The following is a 20,435-nucleotide window of genomic DNA, read 5'->3' on the forward strand; positions in this document are numbered from 1 at the left end:
TTTGCCGCAGTAAATCCGTCATCGGTCACACATCAGATAACACTGATAGGATTTTAATGAAAAGTTGAGAGTGACGCAGTGTGATTCATGCTCCAGTTTGAGCTCCAGCAGCCAGTTCTGCACAAGAATATGAATATGATGTTTCTAATCACTTTAATTTAAAACAAAAAGGTGCTTCAAAGGGACAGAGTTTTAGATTTGAGTGTGAGATGAAGCTGTAATGAAAAAGTAACTTCTTGATTTCTTTCTTTCTGTTGTGGGTTACAGTGTTGGAGTAATCTTTAGTTTGAAGTAACTATATTCTTCTTTGTTTATCACAATTGTCCCATGATGAGTAAGTCTATGACAAAAGTTTGATGTGAACGCAGAGGGAACAATTGTGCTTTTTACACCTCATCCAGTAGGATTTTTTTTTGTGATTATTTCGGTCTATTCTGCGAAAAAAATTGCAATATTATAATGTTTGGTGCAGTTAACTCAGGAGTCAGATTTTAAATACAATGTAGGTCCAAACTGTTACTCGGTACTCCAGTAGTCGTTTCTAAAAATACACGTTTTCTCTCACTGGAGTAGTTATTTGGGCCTGTAGTACTTCTACATGTGTAATATTATCTTAAAGGTGCCATAACATGCTTTTTTTCACATTTCGTAGTCTATCCTAAGTGTATAATTGATAATAATAAGTGTTGTGCAACACCCATAACATAATAGTTAAGAAATATCACCCAGACCTTGGACCCCCTCACCAACCCGGAAATGCAGACGGCTTGGTTTGATATTCGCCCCCACCCTTGTGAAGAGCGATCTGGCTCCCCCGCCCACCCGTGACGTAGCCCCACAGCTGTCTGCTCCGCGCTGCGCCGCTCCTGCCGCGCGAGTGAGTGAGAAACGATAGAACTTCAGATCAACACTACTTTGAGACTAAATAAATCTGGTGTTTATTCTACAGCGTGCGCAGAACAGATATATCTATAGATCTATATATATATATATATATATATATATATATATATATATATATATATATATATACATATATAAAAGTCTTATGTCCATCGCGCTCTTATTTCCTGGTTTTTCGGTATTGGATAGAACTTCTCTCCGTTTATTCTCCCGGTTGCTGCATCAAGTGTCACATAAACCTTCACCATTGTGATAATAGTAAAGAGTGCGATATCATTAATCAAGTTTTGAGCCTCTTTGAGCCGTGTTTCCTCGTAAATCGAAGCAGAAAAACTCCGGGGCTTGTATTGGGAGACGAGCCTGCAGCAGCGCGGAGCCGGGGGGAAGGGGGCGGGGGGCGGCAGGCAGGAGGGGGAGAGGCAGGTGGAGAGGGGGAGGGGGAAGGGGGATGATGACGCGTGCCTGTGGGTATGACGCGGTCTTGTGAACACCCCCCGTCAGTTTGGAGATTCGAGGAAAGGAGATAGTCTGTAATATAGCTAAACACTGCGGGAATCAATCAAAAAAACACTCTGGGTACATATATGAAGCACAAATAGCAATGTGAGAAGGTTAAAAGCTCTGAAAAGTCGATTTTGCATGTTATGGGACCTTTAAAGTAACTACCCACCTCTGCCTTTTGTTGCTCTTTATGCTAGAATATACAAAATATCCTTTAGAATATTCAGAATATACAGAATATCCTTTAGAATATACAGAATATCCTTTAAAATATACAGAATATCCTTTAGAATATACAGAAAATACAGAATATCCTTTATGTTTTATGCATTGCTCATCCTAATAATCTTATTTAATTTTAGTTTATTTTCAAAGGTTAGTGTGTGAACAAAATATTATTATTATTAGGCCCGAGCGCCACAAGCTGGCGAGAGGCCTATTAATCTCGTAAGGCCGTGCAAAGCACGGCTGCGAAAGTGCGCACGTAGTGCGTACGAAATCGAGCGCGAAGCGCTCGCCCACTTCCAAACACTCACTAACGCACTCCTCCACTCATGCACGCAGACTAATTAGTAGTAGGAAAATGGAACTTTACCGTTGTAAACGGGCGAAGCCCGTGCAAAAGTACGCACTAAACGAGCACTTTAAAGTACGCACTAAACGAGCACTTTAAATTGGGATGACGACCCCATATAAAGCACTCATTTGCGCTAAGTAGCTCACAAATACGTTCCCCATCTCTTGCATGTTCCGTGCATACAAGCATGTAATGCAAAAATTGAACATTATTACTGTATAGAGGGCCAAAAACACAAAGTGGGCGGAGCCCACTCAAAATTAACGAAAGTACCCGTCAGTGACCAGGGACCCACACCATGAGGTAGGAAAGCGCGAGCGCTTTCCGAAAATGTATAGTTTATGATATTTTAAAAATGGGAAACATTGTTTTCGCATCGGAATATTTAGGCCCGAGCCCCAGCAGGGCGGAGGGCCTATTGCTCCTAACTGTCTGACCTGTTTGGTACCCCGTCTGTCTGGTATCCCGTCGCCCCTGGCAAGTACAGTGAACTAGCCCATGCCGAAGGCATGGATCATGCATACTTACTCCTGCTATGACAGAAAAAGTCAACAATGAGTGAATGGGCGTAGCCCATTCACTCATTGTTGACAACAGCAGCGCGAAGCGCTGCATTCCTCCAAAAACCCTCCTGGCATCGTCCCGTACGCGAGAGTCCATGCCGCAGGCATGGGCCATGCTTGTATCTGCTCAAATCAATGGAAGTCTGTGGGGAGTGGGCGGGGCATCCCGACGGAATAGGGAGTGACGAGCGCGTAAGCGCTCGTAATGATGATTCCACCCCATGGCGGCATCGGGAAGGCTTAGAGCTTTCAAACGATGTATAATTTGTTGTTATAGTGGAAACGGCTATATTGTTTTTGCTAAAAATATTATTATTAGGCCCGAGCCCCAGCAGGGCGGAGGGCCTATTGCTCCCGCAACGCTGCCGAAGGCAGCGTTGCAACTGTCTGCGCCCGCATGTTTGGTGCCCCGTCGCCCCTGGCAAGTACAGTGAACTAGCCCATGCCGAAGGCATGGATCATGCATACTTACTCCTGCTATGACAGAAATAGTCAACAATTTGTGAATGGGCGTAGCCCATTCACAAATTGTTGACAACAGCAGCGCGAAGCGCTGCATTCCTCCAAAAACCCTCCTGGCATCGTCCTGTACGCGAGAATCTATGCCGCAGGCATGGGCCATGCTTGTATCTGCTCAAATCAATGGAAGTCTATGGGGAGTGGGCGGGGCATCCCGACGGAATGGGGAGTGACGAGCGCGTAAGCGCTCGTAATGATGATTCCACCCCATGGCGGCATGGGGAAGGCTTAGAGCTTTCAAACGATGTATAATTTGTTGTTATAGTGGAAACGGCTATATTGTTTTTGCTAAAAATATTATTATTTTTATTTTTCTTGTTCTTCTGCTTTTTGAGCTCTAATTTGACCCCCTGAACATGCTCAAAAACTCACCAAACTTTGCCCAAAATTCAGAATCGGCGAAAAATTTGATTTTTTCTGGGCCATTTTTTTTCGTTAAAAAATGGCGCGACAGCGCCACCGACAAAAGTCAAAATACATTGCGCCTATGGGAGACGCCCCGAGGTCAACTTTGTCGTAAAGCTACGAAATTCGGGACACGCATTCCTCTCGTGAGGACAAAAAAAAAATATTATTGTGGCCACGCCCCCAGACTTACCCTATGGCCGCCATCTTCCTTTGAAAATGAAAACAAGCTGAGTTAGCCATTTTGTTTACGTCAAACTTTGACGAACTCCTCCTAGGGCGTTTTGCCCACCGACTTCAAAATCGGCGTACGTCCTCTGGACAAGTGGGACATCTAAAGTTATCCAATTTTTTGAGATACCTTTTACGGTCTGTGTGCGGCGCAGCCGCAAAGTTGGACAACTTATTTTGGAATATTGCAGATCTAAAAATTGCTCCCATTTGATCAAAACCAGTCCGATTAGGACCAAATTTGAATCAGTTGTTAAACTTTCTAGTTTGGACCAGTTTAGGCTGACAAAATTGAAATGGGCGCGATAGCGCCCCCTACAGAGTGACCTTTAAATTAACATTGAAGGTCAAAAATTAGTTTTACCAAAATTGTCTAAACTTTACCCAAAATTCTACTTTGCCGTCCCAATCACAAAAGCCAATCACAAAAATGCCTAATTTTTTACGGCGTAGTCGTAGCGATGACAGAAACCTCCCATGTTATCCCTATGGGAAAACCACAAAATCTCTCAAATTACCACATTTTTATGTTTTACACTTTAACGAAGTCCTCCTAGTGCGTTTTGCCCACCAACCTCAAAATTGGTGTACGTCCTCTAGACAAGTGGGGCATCTAAAGTTATCAAAATTTTAAGGATAACTTTTACGGTCTCTGTGCGACGGAGCCGCAAACGTTTCCCAGAATTCTGACTATTTGGCCTTCAGAGTGGTCTATAAACAATAGAGTTTTTCCAAATGACATGATATTTTGAACAAAATTCTAATTTGCCATCCTGATCATAAAAGTATGAGAGCCAAAGTCATATTTTGTACGGCGTAACCGTAGCGTTGACAGAAACATCCCATGTTATCCTTATGGGAAAATCGTAGAATCGCTCAAATCACCACATTTTTACGCTTCACACTTTAATGAACTCCTCCTAGGGCGATTGTCCGATCAAGTTCATATTTGGAGAATATCATCTACACAAGCGGGGCATCAAAACTTATCCATATTTTGATTCTAAGTGCTACGGTCTCTGTGTGGCGGACCCGCAAATATATGTCAGAAATGGGAAAACAGCGAAATCTCTAAAATCACCACATTTTTACGCTTCACACTTTAACGAACTCCTCCTAGGGCGATTGCCCGATCAAGCTCATATTTGGGGAAAATCATCTACACAAACGGGGCATCAAAAGTTAGTCATATTTTGATTTTAAGTGGTACGGTCTCTGTGCCGTGGAGCTGCAAATATACTGTCACAAATGGGAAAAACGCCAAATCCTTGAAATGTTCACATTTACGCTTCACACTTTAACAAACTCCTCCGTGAGCAATAGCTCGATCAAGCTTTACTTTGGGAAATATCATCTACACAAGCGCGGCATCAAAAGTTATCCATATTTTTATTCCAAGTGCTACGGTCTCTGTGCGGCGGAGCAGCAAATTTGACTGACACTTGTGTTGATTTGCACTGGATTGGCCATGTCCAATGTGTCCCCGTCTGACAAGTTCTTTTTTAATTCAACACAATAAGGGCGCCATCTTTATCAAGTCGAAAGCGCAGAGTCGGAAGGCCGGCGGCCCGCGAGGGCCGTTGGATGCCGCTTGCGGCTTTAATTAGGCCCGAGCGCCACAAGCTGGCGAGAGGCCTATTAATCTCGTAAGGCCGTGCGAAGCACGGCTGCGAAAGTGCGCACGTAGTGCGCACGAAATCGAGCGCGAAGCTCTCGCCCACTTCCAAACACTCACTAACGCACTCCTCCACTCATGCACGCCCCGTGCATACTAATTAGTTGTAGGAAAATGGAACATTACCGTTGTAAACGGGCGAAGCCCGTGCAAAAGTTCGCACTAAACGAGCACTTTACATTGGGATGACGACCGCGAAGCGGTCGTCATCCCCATATAAAGCACTCATTTGCGCTAAGTAGCTCACGAATACGTTCCCCATCTCTTGCATGTTCCGTGCATATAAGCATGTAATGCAAAAATTGAACATTATTACTGTATAGAGGGCCAAAAACACAAAGTGGGCGGAGCCCACTCAAAATTATCGAAAGTACCCGTCAGTGACCAGGGACCCACACCATGAGGTAGGAAAGCGCGTGCGCTTTCCGAAAATGTATAGTTTATGATATTTGAAAAATGGGAAACATTGTTTTCGCATCGGAATATTATTCTTTCTTTCTTTCTTTCTTTCTTTCTTCTTCTCGGGACCAACCCCCCTATTTTTCACCCAGTGAACATTGACGAAAAGTCACAAAAATTTGCACGCCTCTAAAAATCGTGCCTCTCTACATTCTGGCTATTTCCCTTTTCTAAAATAAAAAAAATTGGCGCGTCAGCGCCACCAAATGTACCAAAAATGCATTGAGAGATGGGAAATGACCCAAAAAAAATATGATCGTAGAATCATGAAATTTGGCGCAGAGGTAGATGGTGACAAGAGAAGTAAAAAATATTATTACGGCAACGCCGTCCGCCCAACCAAATGTCGGCCATATTGCTTCAAAAATGGCTAAACATGACTTCGGAGTTTTTCCAAACGTCGTACTTTTACGAACTCCTCCAAGGGCGTTGGCCCTAAAAAGCTGAAATTTGGTGAAAATGCTACTGAGGAGTGGGACATGAAAAGTTATCCAAATTACATTGATACCTCTCACGGTCTCTGTGCGGCGAAGCCGCAAACTGTAGCTAGAATTTCAGAAATCTCCCATATTTAAAATTTCTGCCGTTTGCGCAGATAAAGTCCGAATTGCGTCAAATTAGAATCAGTTGTTAAACTCTTTACCCTAAACCTACTTGAAGTGAAATAAATTCATTTGGCGCCACAGCGCCCCCTACAGATTTTATATGGAGGTTAAATGTTTAGTTATGTTTAGCGTAATAAAAGGACAATTGGGGCGCGTTAGCGCCCCCTCCTCTTGCGGCGTGGCGGCGGTGTGGCGGCGGCGTGGCGAGGGCCGATCATTGCCGCTTGCGGCTATATTTATTATTATTAGGCCCGAGCCCCAGCAGGGGGAGGGCCTATTGCTCCCGCAACGCTGCCGAAGGCAGCGTTGCAACTGTCTGACCAAACATGCGGGCGCAGCCCGCATGTTTGGTACCCCGTCGCCCCTGGCAAGTACAGTGAACTAGCCCATGCCGAAGGCATGGATCATGCATACTTACTCCTGCTATGACAGAAATAGTCAACAATTAGTGAATGGGCGTAGCCCATTCACTAATTGTTGACAACAGCAGCGCGAAGCGCTGCATTCCTCCAAAAACCCTCCTGGCATCGTCCCGTATGCGAGAATCCATGCCGCAGGCATGGGCCATGCTTGTATCTGCTCAAATCAATGGAAGTCTATGGGGAGTGGGCGGGGCATCCCGACGGAATAGGGAGTGACGAGCGCGTAAGCGCTCGTAATGATAATTCCACCCCATGGCGGCATCGGGAAGGCTTAGAGCTTTCAAACGATGTATCATTTGTTGTTATAGTAAAAACGGCTATATTGTTTTTGCTAAAAATATTATTATTATTATTTTTCTTGTTCTTCTTCAGCGCTTTGATCTCTAATTTGACCCCCTGAACATGCTCAAAAACTCACCAAACTTTGCCCAAAATTCAGAATCGGTGAAAAATGTTATTTTTTCTGGGCCATTTTTTTTTTCGTTAAAAAATGGCGCGACAGCGCCACCGACAAAAGTCAAAATACATTGCGCCTATGGGAGACGCCCCGAGGTCAACTTTGGCGTAAAGCTACGAAATTCGGGACACGCATTCCTCTCGTGAGGATAAACAAAAAAAATCATTGTGGCCACGCCCCCAAACTTACCCTATGGCCGCCATCTTCCTTTGAAAATGAAAACAAGCTGAGTTAGCCATTTTGTTTACGTCAAACTTTGACGAACTCCTCCTAGGGCGTTTTGCCCACCGACTTCAAAATCGGCGTACGTCCTCTGGACAAGTGGGGCATCTAAAGTTATTCAATTTTTTGAGATACCTTTTACGGTCTGTGTGCGGCGCAGCCGCAAAGTTGGACAACTTATTTTGGAATATTGCAGGTCTAAAAATTGCTCCCATTTGATCAAAACCAGTCCGATTAGGACCAAATTTGAATCAGTTGTTAAACTTTCTAGTTTGGACCAGTTTAGGCTGACAAAATTGAAATGGCAGTGATAGCGCCCCCTACAGAGTGACCTTTAAATTAACATTGAAGGTCAAAAATTAGTTTTACCAAAATTGTCTAAACTTTACCCAAAATTCTATTTTGCCGTCCCGATCACAAAAGCCAATCACAAAAATGCCTAAATTTTTACGCCGTAGTCGTAGCGATGACAGAAACCACAAAATCTCTCAAATTACCACATTTTTATGTTTTACACTTTAACGAAGTCCTCCTAGTGCGTTTTGCCCACCAACCTCAAAATCGGTGTACGTCCTCTAGACAAGTGGTGTATCTAAAGTTATCCAAATTTTAAGGATAACTTTTACGGTCTCTGTGCGACGGAGCCGCAAACGTTTCCCAGAATTCTGACTATTTGGCCTTCAGAGTGGCCTATAAACAATAGAGTTTTTCCAAATGACATGATATTTTGAACAAAATTCTAATTTGCCATCCTGATCATAAAAGTATGAGAGCCAAAGTCATATTTTGTACGGCGTAACCGTAGCGTTGACAGAAACATCCCATGTTATCCTTATGGGAAAATCGTAGAATCGCTCAAATCACCACATTTTTACGCTTCACACTTTAATGAACTCCTCCTAGGGCGATTGTCCGATCAAGTTCATATTTGGAGAATATCATCTACACAAGCGGGGCATCAAAAGTTACCCATATTTTGATTCTAAGTGCTACGGTCTCTGTGTGGCGGACCCGCAAATATATGTCAGAAATGGGAAAACAGCGAAATCTCTAAAATCACCACATTTTTACGCTTCACACTTTAACGAACTCCTCCTAGGGCGATTGCCCGATCAAGCTCATATTTGGGGAAAATCATCTACACAAACGGGGCATCAAAAGTTATCCATATTTTGATTTTAAGTGGTACGGTCTCTGTGCCGTGGAGCTGCAAATATACTGTCACAAATGGGAAAAACGCCAAATCCTTGAAATGTTCACATTTACGCTTCACACTTTAACAAACTCCTCCGTGGGCAATAGCTCGATCAAGCTTTACTTTGGGAAAAATCATCTACACAAGCGGGGCATCAAAAGGTATCCATATTTTTATTCCAAGTGCTACGGTCTCTGTGCGGCGGCGCAGCAAATTTGACTGACACTTGTGTTCATTTGCACTGGATTGGCCATGTCCAATGTGTCGCCGTCTGTCAAGTTCTTTTTTTATTCAACACACAATAAGGGCGCCATCTTTATCAAGTCAAAAGCGCAGAGTCGGAAGGCCGGCGGCCCGCGAGGGCCGTTGGATGCCGCTTGCGGCTTTAATTTTTCTTGTTCTTCTGCTTTTTGAGCTCTAATTTGACCCCCTGAACATGCTCAAAAACTCACCAAACTTTGCCCAAAATTCAGAATCGGCGAAAAATTAAATTTTTTCTGGGCCATTTTTATTTTCGTTAAAAAATGGCGCGACAGCGCCACCGACAAAAGTCAAAATACATTGCGCCTATGGGAGACGCCCCGAGGTCAACTTTGACGTAAAGCTACGAAATTCGGGACACGCATTCCTCTCGTGAGGACAAACAAAAAAAATCATTGTGGCCACGCCCCCAGACTTACCCTATGGCCGCCATCTTCCTTTGAAAATGAAAACACGCTGTGTTAGCCATTTTGTTCACGTCAAACTTTGACAAACTCCTCCTAGGGCGTTTTGCCCACCAACTTCAAAATCGGCGTACGTTCTCTGGACAAGTGGGGCATCTAAAGTTATCCAATTTTTTGAGATACCTTTTACGGTCTGTGTGCGGCGCAGCCGCAAAGTTGGACAACTTATTTTGGAATGTTGCAGATCTAAAAATTGCTCCCATTTGATCAAAACCAGTCCGATTAGGACCAAATTTGAATCAGTTGTTAAACGTTCTAGTTTGGACCAGTTTAGGCTGACAAAATTTAAATGGGCGCGATAGCGCCCCCTACAGAGTGACCTTTAAATTAACACTGAAGGTCAAAAATTAGTTTTACCTAAATTTTCTAAACTTTACCCAAAATTCTATTTTGGCGTCCCGATCAAAAAAGCCTATCAGACAAATGCCTTAATTTTTACGGCGTAGTCGTAGCGATGACATAAATCTCCCATGTTATCCCTATGGGAAAACCGCTAAATCTCTCGAATATCCACATTTTTCTGTTTCAAACTTTGACGAACTCCTCCTAGTGCGTTTTGCCCACCAACCTCAAAATCGGTGTACGTCCTCTAGACAAGTGGGGCATCTAAAGTTATCCAAATTTTAAGGATAGCTTTTAAGGTCTCTGTGCGACGGAGCCTCAAACGTTTCCCAGAATTCTGACTATTTGGCCTTCAGAGTGGCCTATAAACAATAGAGTTTTTCCAAATGACATGATATTTTGCACAAAATTCTAATTTGCCATCCTGATCATAAAAGTATGAGAGACAAAGTCATATTTTGTACAGCGTAACCGTAGCCATGACAGAAATATCCCATGTTATCCTTATGGGAAAATCGCGAAATCCCTCAAATCACCACATTTTTACGCTTCACACTTTAACAAACTCCTCCTAGGGCGATTGTCCGATCAAACTCATATTTAGGGAAAATCATCTATACAAGCGGGGCATCAAAAGCTATCCATATTTTTATTCTAAGTGCTACGGTCTCTGTGTGGCGGACCCGCAAATATATGTCAGAAATGGGAAAACAGCGAAATCTCTAAAATGACCACATTTTTACGCTTCACACTTAAACAAACTCCTCCTAGTGCGATTGCCCGATCAAGCTCATATTTGGGGGAAATCATCTACACAAGGGAAGCATCAAAAGTTAGTCATATTTGGATTCTAAGTGCTACGGTCTCTGTGCCGTGGAGCTGCAAATATACTGTCACAAATGGGAAAAACGCTTAATCTATGAAATGTTCAAATTTATGCTTCACACTTTAACAAACTCCTCCGTGGGCAATAGCTCGATCAAGCTTTACTTTGGGAAATATCATCTACACAAGCGGGGCATCAAAAGTTATCCATATTTATATTCTAAGTGCTACGGTCTCTGTGCGGCAGAGCAGCAAATTTGACTGACACTTGTGTTGATTTGCACTGGATTGGCCATGTCAATTGTGTCTCCGTCTGTCAAGTTCTTTTTTTAATTCAACACAATAAGGGCGCCATCTTTATCAAGTCGAAAGCGCAGAGTCGGAAGGCCGGCGGCCCGCGAGGGCCGTTGGATGCCGCTTGCGGCTTTAATTAGGCCCGAGCCCCAGCAGGGCGGAGGGCCTATTGCTCCCGCAACGCTGCCGAAGGCAGCGTTGCAACTGTCTGACCAAACATGCGGGCGCAGCCCGCATGTTTGGTGCCCCGTCGCCCCTGGCAAGTACAGTGAACTAGCCCATGCCGAAGGCATGGATCATGCATACTTACTCCTGCTATGACAGAAATAGTCAACAATTTGTGAATGGGCGTAGCCCATTCACAAATTGTTGACAACAGCAGCGCGAAGCGCTGCATTCCTCCAAAAACCCTCCTGGCATCGTCCCGTACGCGAGAATCCATGCCGCAGGCATGGGCCATGCTTGTTTCTGCTCAAATCAATGGAAGTCTATGGGGAGTGGGCGGGGCATCCCGACGAAATAGGGAGTGACGAGCGCGTAAGCGCTCGTAATGATGATTCCACCCCATGGCGGCATGGGGAAGGCTTAGAGCTTTCAAACGATGTATAATTTGTTGTTATAGAAAAAACGGCTATATTGTTTTTGCTAAAAATATTATTATTATTATTATTATTATTATTATTTTTCTTGTTCTTCTTCAGCGCTTTGATCTCTAATTTGACCCCCTGAACATGCTCAAAAACTCACCAAACTTTGCCCAAAATTCAGAATCGGCGAAAAATTTTATTTTTTCTGGGCCATTTTTTTTTTCGTTAAAAAATGGCGCGACAGCGCCACCGACAAAAGTCAAAATACATTGCGCCTATGGGAGACGCCCCGAGGTCAACTTTGGCGTAAAGCTACGAAATTCGGGACACGCATTCCTCTCGTGAGGATAAACAAAAAAAATCATTGTGGCCACGCCCCCAAACTTACCCTATGGCCGCCATCTTCCTTTGAAAATGAAAACAAGCTGAGTTAGCCATTTTGTTTACGTCAAACTTTGACGAACTCCTCCTAGGGCGTTTTGCCCACCGACTTCAAAATCGGCGTACGTCCTCTGGACAAGTGGGGCATCTAAAGTTATTCAATTTTTTGAGATACCTTTTACGGTCTGTGTGCGGCGCAGCCGCAAAGTTGGACAACTTATTTTGGAATATTGCAGGTCTAAAAATTGCTCCCATTTGATCAAAACCAGTCCGATTAGGACCAAATTTGAATCAGTTGTTAAACTTTCTAGTTTGGACCAGTTTAGGCTGACAAAATTGAAATGGCAGTGATAGCGCCCCCTACAGAGTGACCTTTAAATTAACATTGAAGGTCAAAAATTAGTTTTACCAAAATTGTCTAAACTTTACCCAAAATTCTATTTTGCCGTCCCGATCACAAAAGCCAATCACAAAAATGCCTAAATTTTTACGCCGTAGTCGTAGCGATGACAGAAACCTCCCATGTTATCCCTATGGGAAAACCACAAAATCTCTCAAATTACCACATTTTTATGTTTTACACTTTAACGAAGTCCTCCTAGTGCGTTTTGCCCACCAACCTCAAAATCGGTGTACGTCCTCTAGACAAGTGGTGTATCTAAAGTTATCCAAATTTTAAGGATAACTTTTACGGTCTTTGTGCGACGGAGCCGCAAACGTTTCCCAGAATTCTGACTATTTGGCCTTCAGAGTGGCCTATAAACAATAGAGTTTTTCCAAATGACATGATATTTTGAACGAAATTCTAATTTGCCATCCTGATCATACAAGTATGAGAGCCAAAGTCATATTTTGTACGGCGTAACCGTAGCGTTGACAGAAACATCCCATGTTATCCTTATGGGAAAATCGTAGAATCGCTCAAATCACCACATTTTTACGCTTCACACTTTAACAAACTCCTCCTAGGGCGATTGTCCGATCAAGTTCATATTTGGAGAATATCATCTACACAAGCGGGGCATCAAAACTTACCCATATTTTGATTCTAAGTGCTACGGTCTCTGTGTGGCGGACCTGCAAATATATGTCAGAAATGGGAAAACAGCGAAATCTCTAAAATCACCACATTTTTACGCTTCACACTTTAACGAACTCCTCCTAGGCCGATTGCCCGATCAAGCTCATATTTGGGGAAAATCATCTACACAAACGGGGCATCAAAAGTTATCCATATTTTGATTTTAAGTGGTACGGTCTCTGTGCCGTGGAGCTGCAAATATACTGTCACAAATGGGAAAAACGCCAAATCCTTGAAATGTTCACATTTACGCTTCACACTTTAACAAACTCCTCCGTGGGCAATAGCTCGATCAAGCTTTACTTTGGGAAAAATCATCTACACAAGCGCGGCATCAAAAGTTATCCATATTTTTATTCCAAGTGCTACGGTCTCTGTGCGGCGGCGCAGCAAATTTGACTGACACTTGTGTTCATTTGCACTGGATTGGCCATGTCCAATGTGTCGCCGTCTGTCAAGTTCTTTTTTTATTCAACACACAATAAGGGCGCCATCTTTATCAAGTCAAAAGCGCAGAGTCGGAAGGCCGGCGGCCCGCGAGGGCCGTTGGATGCCGCTTGCGGCTTTAATTTTTCTTGTTCTTCTTCAGCGCTTTGATCTCTAATTTGACCCCCTGAACATGCTCAAAAACTCACCAAACTTTGCCCAAAATTCAGAATCGGCGAAAAATTTTGTTTTTTCTGGGCCATTTTTTTTTGCGTTAAAAAATGGCGCGACAGCGCCACCGACAAAAGTCAAAATACATTGCGCCTATGGAAGACGCCCCGAGGTCAACTTTGTCGTAGAGCTACGAAATTCGGGACACGCATTCCTCTTGTGAGGACAAAAAAAAAATATTATTGTGGCCACGCCCCCAGACTTACCCTATGGCCACCATCTTCCTTTGAAAATGAAAACACGCTGTGTTAGCCATTTTGTTCACGTCAAACTTTGACGAACTCCTCCTAGGGCGTTTTGCCCACCGACTTCAAAATCGGCGTACGTCCTCTGGACAAGTGGGGCATCTAAAGTTATTCAATTTTTTGAGATACCTTTTACGGTCTGTGTGCGGCGCAGCCGCAAAGTTGGACAACTTATTTTGGAATATTGCAGGTCTAAAAATTGCTCCCATTTGATCAAAACCAGTCCGATTAGGACCAAATTTGAATCATTTGTTAAACTTTCTAGTTTGGACCAGTTTAGGCTGACAAAATTGAAATGGCAGTGATAGCGCCCCCTACAGAGTGACCTTTAAATTAACATTGAAGGTCAAAAATTAGTTTTACCAAAATTGTCTAAACTTTACCCAAAATTCTATTTTGCCGTCCCGATCACAAAAGCCAATCACAAAAATGCCTAAATTTTTACGCCGTAGTCGTAGCGATGACAGAAACCTCCCATGTTATCCCTATGGGAAAACCACAAAATCTCTCAAATTACCACATTTTTATGTTTTACACTTTAACGAAGTCCTCCTAGTGCGTTTTGCCCACCAACCTCAAAATCGGTGTACGTCCTCTAGACAAGTGGGGCATCTAAAGTTATCCAAATTTTAAGGATAGCTTTTACGGTCTCTGTGCGACGGAGCCGCAAACGTTTCCCAGAATTCTGACTATTTGGCCTTCAGAGTGGCCTATAAACAATAGAGTTTTTCCAAATGACATGATATTTTGAACAAAATTCTAATTTGCCATCCTGATCATAAAAGTATGAGAGCCAAAGTCATATTTTGTACGGTGTAACCGTAGCGATGACAGAAACATCCCATGTTATCCTTATGGGAAAATCGTAGAATCGCTCAAATCACCACATTTTTACGCTTCACACTTTAATGAACTCCTCCTAGGGCGATTGTCCGATCAAGTTCATATTTGGAGAATATCATCTACACAAGCGGGGCATCAAAACGTATCCATATTTTGATTCTAAGTGCTACGGTCTCTGTGTGGCGGACCCGCAAATATATGTCAGAAATGGGAAAACAGCGAAATCTCTAAAATCACCACATTTTTACGCTTCACACTTTAACGAACTCCTCCTAGGGCGATTGCCCGATCAAGCTCATATTTGGGGAAAATCATCTACACAAACGGGGCATCAAAAGTTATCCATATTTTGATTTTAAGTGGTACGGTCTCTGTGCCGTGGAGCTGCAAATATACTGTCACAAATGGGAAAAACGCCAAATCCTTGAAATGTTCACATTTACGCTTCACACTTTAACAAACTCCTCCGTGGGCAATAGCTCGATCAAGCTTTACTTTGGGAAAAATCATCTACACAAGCGGCATCAAAAGTTATCCATATTTATATTCCAAGTGCTACGGTCTCTGTGCGGCGGCGCAGCAAATTTGACTGACACTTGTGTTGATTTGCACTGGATTGGCCATGTCCAATATGTCGCCGTCTGTCAAGTTCTTTTTTAATTCAACACACAATAAGGGCGCCATCTTTATCAAGTCGAAAGCGCAGAGTCGGAAGGCCGGCGGCCGGCGAGGGCCGTTGGATGCCGCTTGCGGCTTTAATTTTTTTTGTTCTTCATCTGCACTTTGAGCTCTAATTTGACCCCCTGAACATGCTCAAAAACTCACCAAACTTTGCCCAAAATTCAGAATCGGCGAAAAATTTTATTTTTTTGGGCCATTTTTTTTTTCGTTAAAAAATGGCGCAAAAGCGCCACCGACAAAAGTCAAAATACATTGCGCCTATGGGAGACATCCCGAGGTCAACTTTGTCGTAGAGCTACGAAATTCGGAACACGCATTCCTCTCGTGAGGACAAAAAAAAAATATTATTGTGGCCACGCCCCCAGACTTACCCTATGCCCGCCATCTTCCTTTGAAAGTGAAAACACGCTGAGTTAGCCATTTTGTTTACGTCAAACTTTGACGAACTCCTCCTAGGGCGTTTTGCCCACCGACTTCAAAATTGGTTTACGTCCTCTAGACAAGTGGGGCATGTAAAGTTATCCAAATTTTTGGGATACCTTTTACGGTCTGTGTGCGACGCAGCCGCAAATTTGGACAGCTTATTTTGGAATATTGCATATCTAAAAATTGCTCCCATTTGATCAAAACCAGTCCGATTAGGACCAAATTTGAATCAGTTGTTAAACTTTCTAGTTTGGACCAGTTTAGGCTGACAAAATTGAAATGGGCGCGATAGCGCCCCCTACAGAGTGACCTTTAAATTAACATTGAAGGTCAAAAATTTGTTTTACCAAAATTGTCTAAACTTTACCCAAAATTCTATTTTGCCGTCCCGATCACAAAAGCCAATCACAAAAATGCCTAAATTTTTACGGCGTAGTCGTAGCGATGACAGAAACCTCCCATGTTATCCCTATGGGAAAACCGCAAAATCTCTCAAATTACCACATTTTTATGTTTTACACTTTAACGAACTCCTCCTAGTGCGTTTTGACCCACCAACCTCAAAATCGGTGTACGTCCTCTAGACAAGTGGGGCATCTAAAGTTATCCAAATTTTAAGGATAACTTTACGGTCTCTGTGCGACGGAGCCGCAAACGTTTCCCAGAATTCTGACTATTTGGCCTTCAGAGTGGCCTATAAACAATAGAGTTTTTCCAAATGACATGATATTTTGCAAAAAAGTCTAATTTGCCATCCTGATCATACAAGTATGAGAGCCAAAGTCATATTTTGTACGGCGTAACCGTAGCGATGACAGAAACATCCCATGTTATCCTTATGGGAATATCGCTCAAATCACCACATTTTTACACTTCACACTTTAACGAACTCCTCCTAGGGCGATTGCCCGATCAAGTTGATATTTGGGGAAATCATATACACAAACGGGGCATCAAAAGTTATCCATATTTTGATTTTAAGTGCTACGGTCTCTGTGCCGTGGAGCTGCAAACATACTGTCACAAATGGGAAAAACGCCAAATCCTTGAAATGTTCACATTTACGCTTCACACTAACAAACTCCTCCTAGTGCGTTTGGCCCACCGATCTCAAAATCGGTGTACCTCCTCTAGACAAGTGGGGCATCTAAAGTTATTCAAATTTTATGGATAACATTTACGGTCTCTGTGGAGCTGAGCCGCAAACTTTTCGCAGAATTCTGACTATTTGGCCTTCAGAGTGGCCTATAAAAAAGAGTTTTTCCAAATGACATGATATTTTGCACACGATTCTCATTTGCAATCCCCAAATTAAAAGTATGGGAGCCAAAGTCATATTTGGTAAAGCGTAGCCGTAGCGATGACAGAAACATCCCATGTTATCCCTATGGGGAAACCGCAAAATCTCTAAAATGACCACATTTTTACACTTCACACTTTAACAAACCCCTCCTAGGGCGATTGCCCGATCAAATTGATATTTGGGGAGAATCATCTACACAAGCGGAGCATCAAAAGTTATCCATATTTTTATTCCAAGTGTCACGGTCTCTGTGCGGCGGACCTGCACATTTGACCGACATTTGTGTTCATTTGCACTGGATTTGCCATGTCAATTGTGTCGCCGTCTGTCAAGTTCTTTTTTAATTCAACACAATAAGGGCGCCATCTTTATCAAGTCGAAAGCGCAGAGTCGGAAGGCCGGCGGCCCGCGAGGGCCGTTGGATGCCGCTTGCGGCTTTAATTTTTCTTGTTCTTCTTCAGCGCTTTGAACTCTAATTTGACCCCCTGAACATGCTCAAAAACTCACCAAACTTTGCCCAAAATTCAGAATCGGCGAAAAATTTTGTTTTTTCTGGGCCATTTTTTTTTTCGTTAAAAAATGGCGCGACAGCGCCACCGACAAAAGTCAAAATACATTGCGCCTATGGGAGACGCCCCGAGGTCAACTTTGTCGTAAATCTACGAAATTCGGGACACGCATTCCTCTCGTGAGGACAAAAAAAAAAAAATCATTGTGGCCACGCCCCCAGACTTACCCTATGGCCGCCATCTTCCTTTGAAAATGAAAACACGCTGTGTTAGCCATTTTGTTCACGTCAAACTTTGACGAACTCCTCCTAGGGCGTTTTGCCCACCGACTTCAAAATTGGCGGACGTCCTCTGGACAAGTAGGGCATCCAAAGTTATCCAATTTTTTGAGATACCTTTTACGGTCCCATTTGATCAAAACCAGTCCGATTAGGACCAAATTTGAATCAGTTGTTAAACTTTCTAGTTTGGACCAGTTTAGGCTGACAAAATTGAAATGGGCGCGATAGCGCCCCCTACAGAGTGACCTTTAAATTAACATTGAAGGTCAAAAATTTGTTTGGGCAAAATCTCTCAAATTACCACATTTTTATGCTTCACACTTTAACGAACTCCTCCTAGTGCGTTTTGCCCACGAACCTCAAAATTGGTGTACGTCCTCTAGACAAGTGGGGCATCTAAAGTTATCCAAATTTTAAGGATAACTTTTACGGTCTCTGTGCGACGGAGCCGCAAACGTTTCCCAGAATTCTGACTATTTGGCTTTCAGAGTGGCCTATAAACAATAGTTTTTCCAAATGACATGATATTTTGAACAAAATTCTAATTTTCCATCCTGATCATAAAAGTATGAGAGCCAAAGTCATATTTTGTACGGCGTAACCGTAGCGTTGACAGAAACATCCCATCTCATATTTTGATTTTAAGTGGTACGGTCTCTGTGCCGTGGAGCTGCAAATATACTGTCACAAATGGGAAAAACGCCAAATCCTTGAAATGTTCACATTTACGCTTCACACTTTAACAAACTCCTCCGTGGGCAATAGCTCGATCAAGCTTTACTTCTGGAAATATCATCTACACAAGCGCGGCATCAAAAGTTATCCATATTTTATTCCAAGTGCTACGGTCTCTGTGCGGCGGAGCAGCAAATTTGACTGACACCTGTGTTGATTTGCACTGGATTGGCCATGTCCAATGTGTCGCCGTCTGTCAAGTTCTTTTTTTATTCAACACACAATAAGGGCGCCATCTTTATCAAGTCGAAAGCGCAGAGTCGGAAGGCCGGCGGCCCGCGAGGGCCGTTGGATGCCGCTTGCGGCTTTAATTCTCTCTGTTGCCGTGGCATTTGGATCGGTCTTTTTGCTGAATATAATTACCTGCTTCTATTTTATTATTTCCATCCCGTCACCAACCAGCAGCCTTAGAATATCACTAAATGTCAAATTTCCACCAGCTTTTCATCAAATCAGAGGCATTTTATGATGAATCGTTAATGCCTACTTTGCTCAAATGTTAAGTGCTGCTAGGCGACAGACTAAAGAGCAGTCAGAAGAGAACTGGTCATTTTACATCAACTTCATAAAATGTTGTTTATAAAATGCTTATAATTACCTAGGCGCCCACAAAGCCATTGATCTCTTGCTTGTATTTTCAGCAGAAGAAAATACCGAAAAACTCTTTAACTTCATTATTTGCACAAAATGAACGATTACATATTCCATACAAAGCTAATACTTCACAATTAAGAACATTTACTTGTGTAATCCTAATTGGCGCTCTCTATAGCCTTGCTTTCCTTTGGCCTATTCATTATATCAGGTTGTTTTAAGTTATGTTATGTTCATAAAGTAGTGTCTTTGTTCAGCTCTATTGCAGCAACTAAAACATTTACATAATTTTAATACGTTTTTGACACTAAAATTTGACTTTCCTTTACAAACACTAGAACAGTTGAATTATGCTGTCATTACGCCCGTGGCAAATTGCATTTATTATTTGCGCTGTAGAAAGATATGACTATAAACTGGGGGCTTTTACAACAGTAGGAGGTCAACGCTTTTAAACTTCAATGTGTTTAAAGTGGAACAAAAGTAATGAACTTAAAACTGAAAATCATAAAACATGTCAGATTTTAAGTGCTGATTTTACAGAAGTGTATGTGGAGGGTCCAGTTTGTTTCCATGGAGATGTTCATTTTTGAGCTATGTAAGAAAACAGCTGTAATTGATAAGATAAGATAAGATAAGCTTTTATTTGTCCCACAATGGGGAAATTCAAGTGTTGAAACATAAAGTAGGCACAGAAGTAAACAACAAAGAACAGATAACCTTACAAAAAACACTCTTAATAGAAAAACTCTCATAAAAACTTATTATATTCTTAATAAAAAATGAAAGATAAGTTTAATACCATACTGTGGAAAATTCCTGGCAAATCAATATAGTGGCAGACCCCAACTCTACATTGACATAATGCACCTTTAACACTGATTTTAAGGGGGAAAAGGTGCAATAATGGACTTGTGTCAAACCACCAGCCTCCTCACCGCTCCATTACATGTTCCCTTTGGTCGTGTCACTTTTCTAATAGCACACATACATTACTCAGTTTACATGTTAGCATCAGATAATTCAAGGCTGTTGTCACCGTCTCAAACATTCAAGGATTTTATCGGGGGCTTGTCGTACACCGTTGATATTACAGCTCGGATCTCACACACAGGCCCGTCATTTCCCCGTCCTGTCACCTTTGTGCTGCACGTTGATAACATCTGCCACTCGACGGCTCAGAAAAGCATAA

Source organism: Eucyclogobius newberryi, unplaced genomic scaffold (genome assembly GCF_026437365.1).
Source record: "Eucyclogobius newberryi isolate DKJ021-1_F unplaced genomic scaffold, fEucNew1.0.hap1 SCAF_15, whole genome shotgun sequence".
Classification (NCBI taxonomy): Eukaryota; Metazoa; Chordata; class Actinopteri; order Gobiiformes; family Gobiidae; genus Eucyclogobius; species Eucyclogobius newberryi.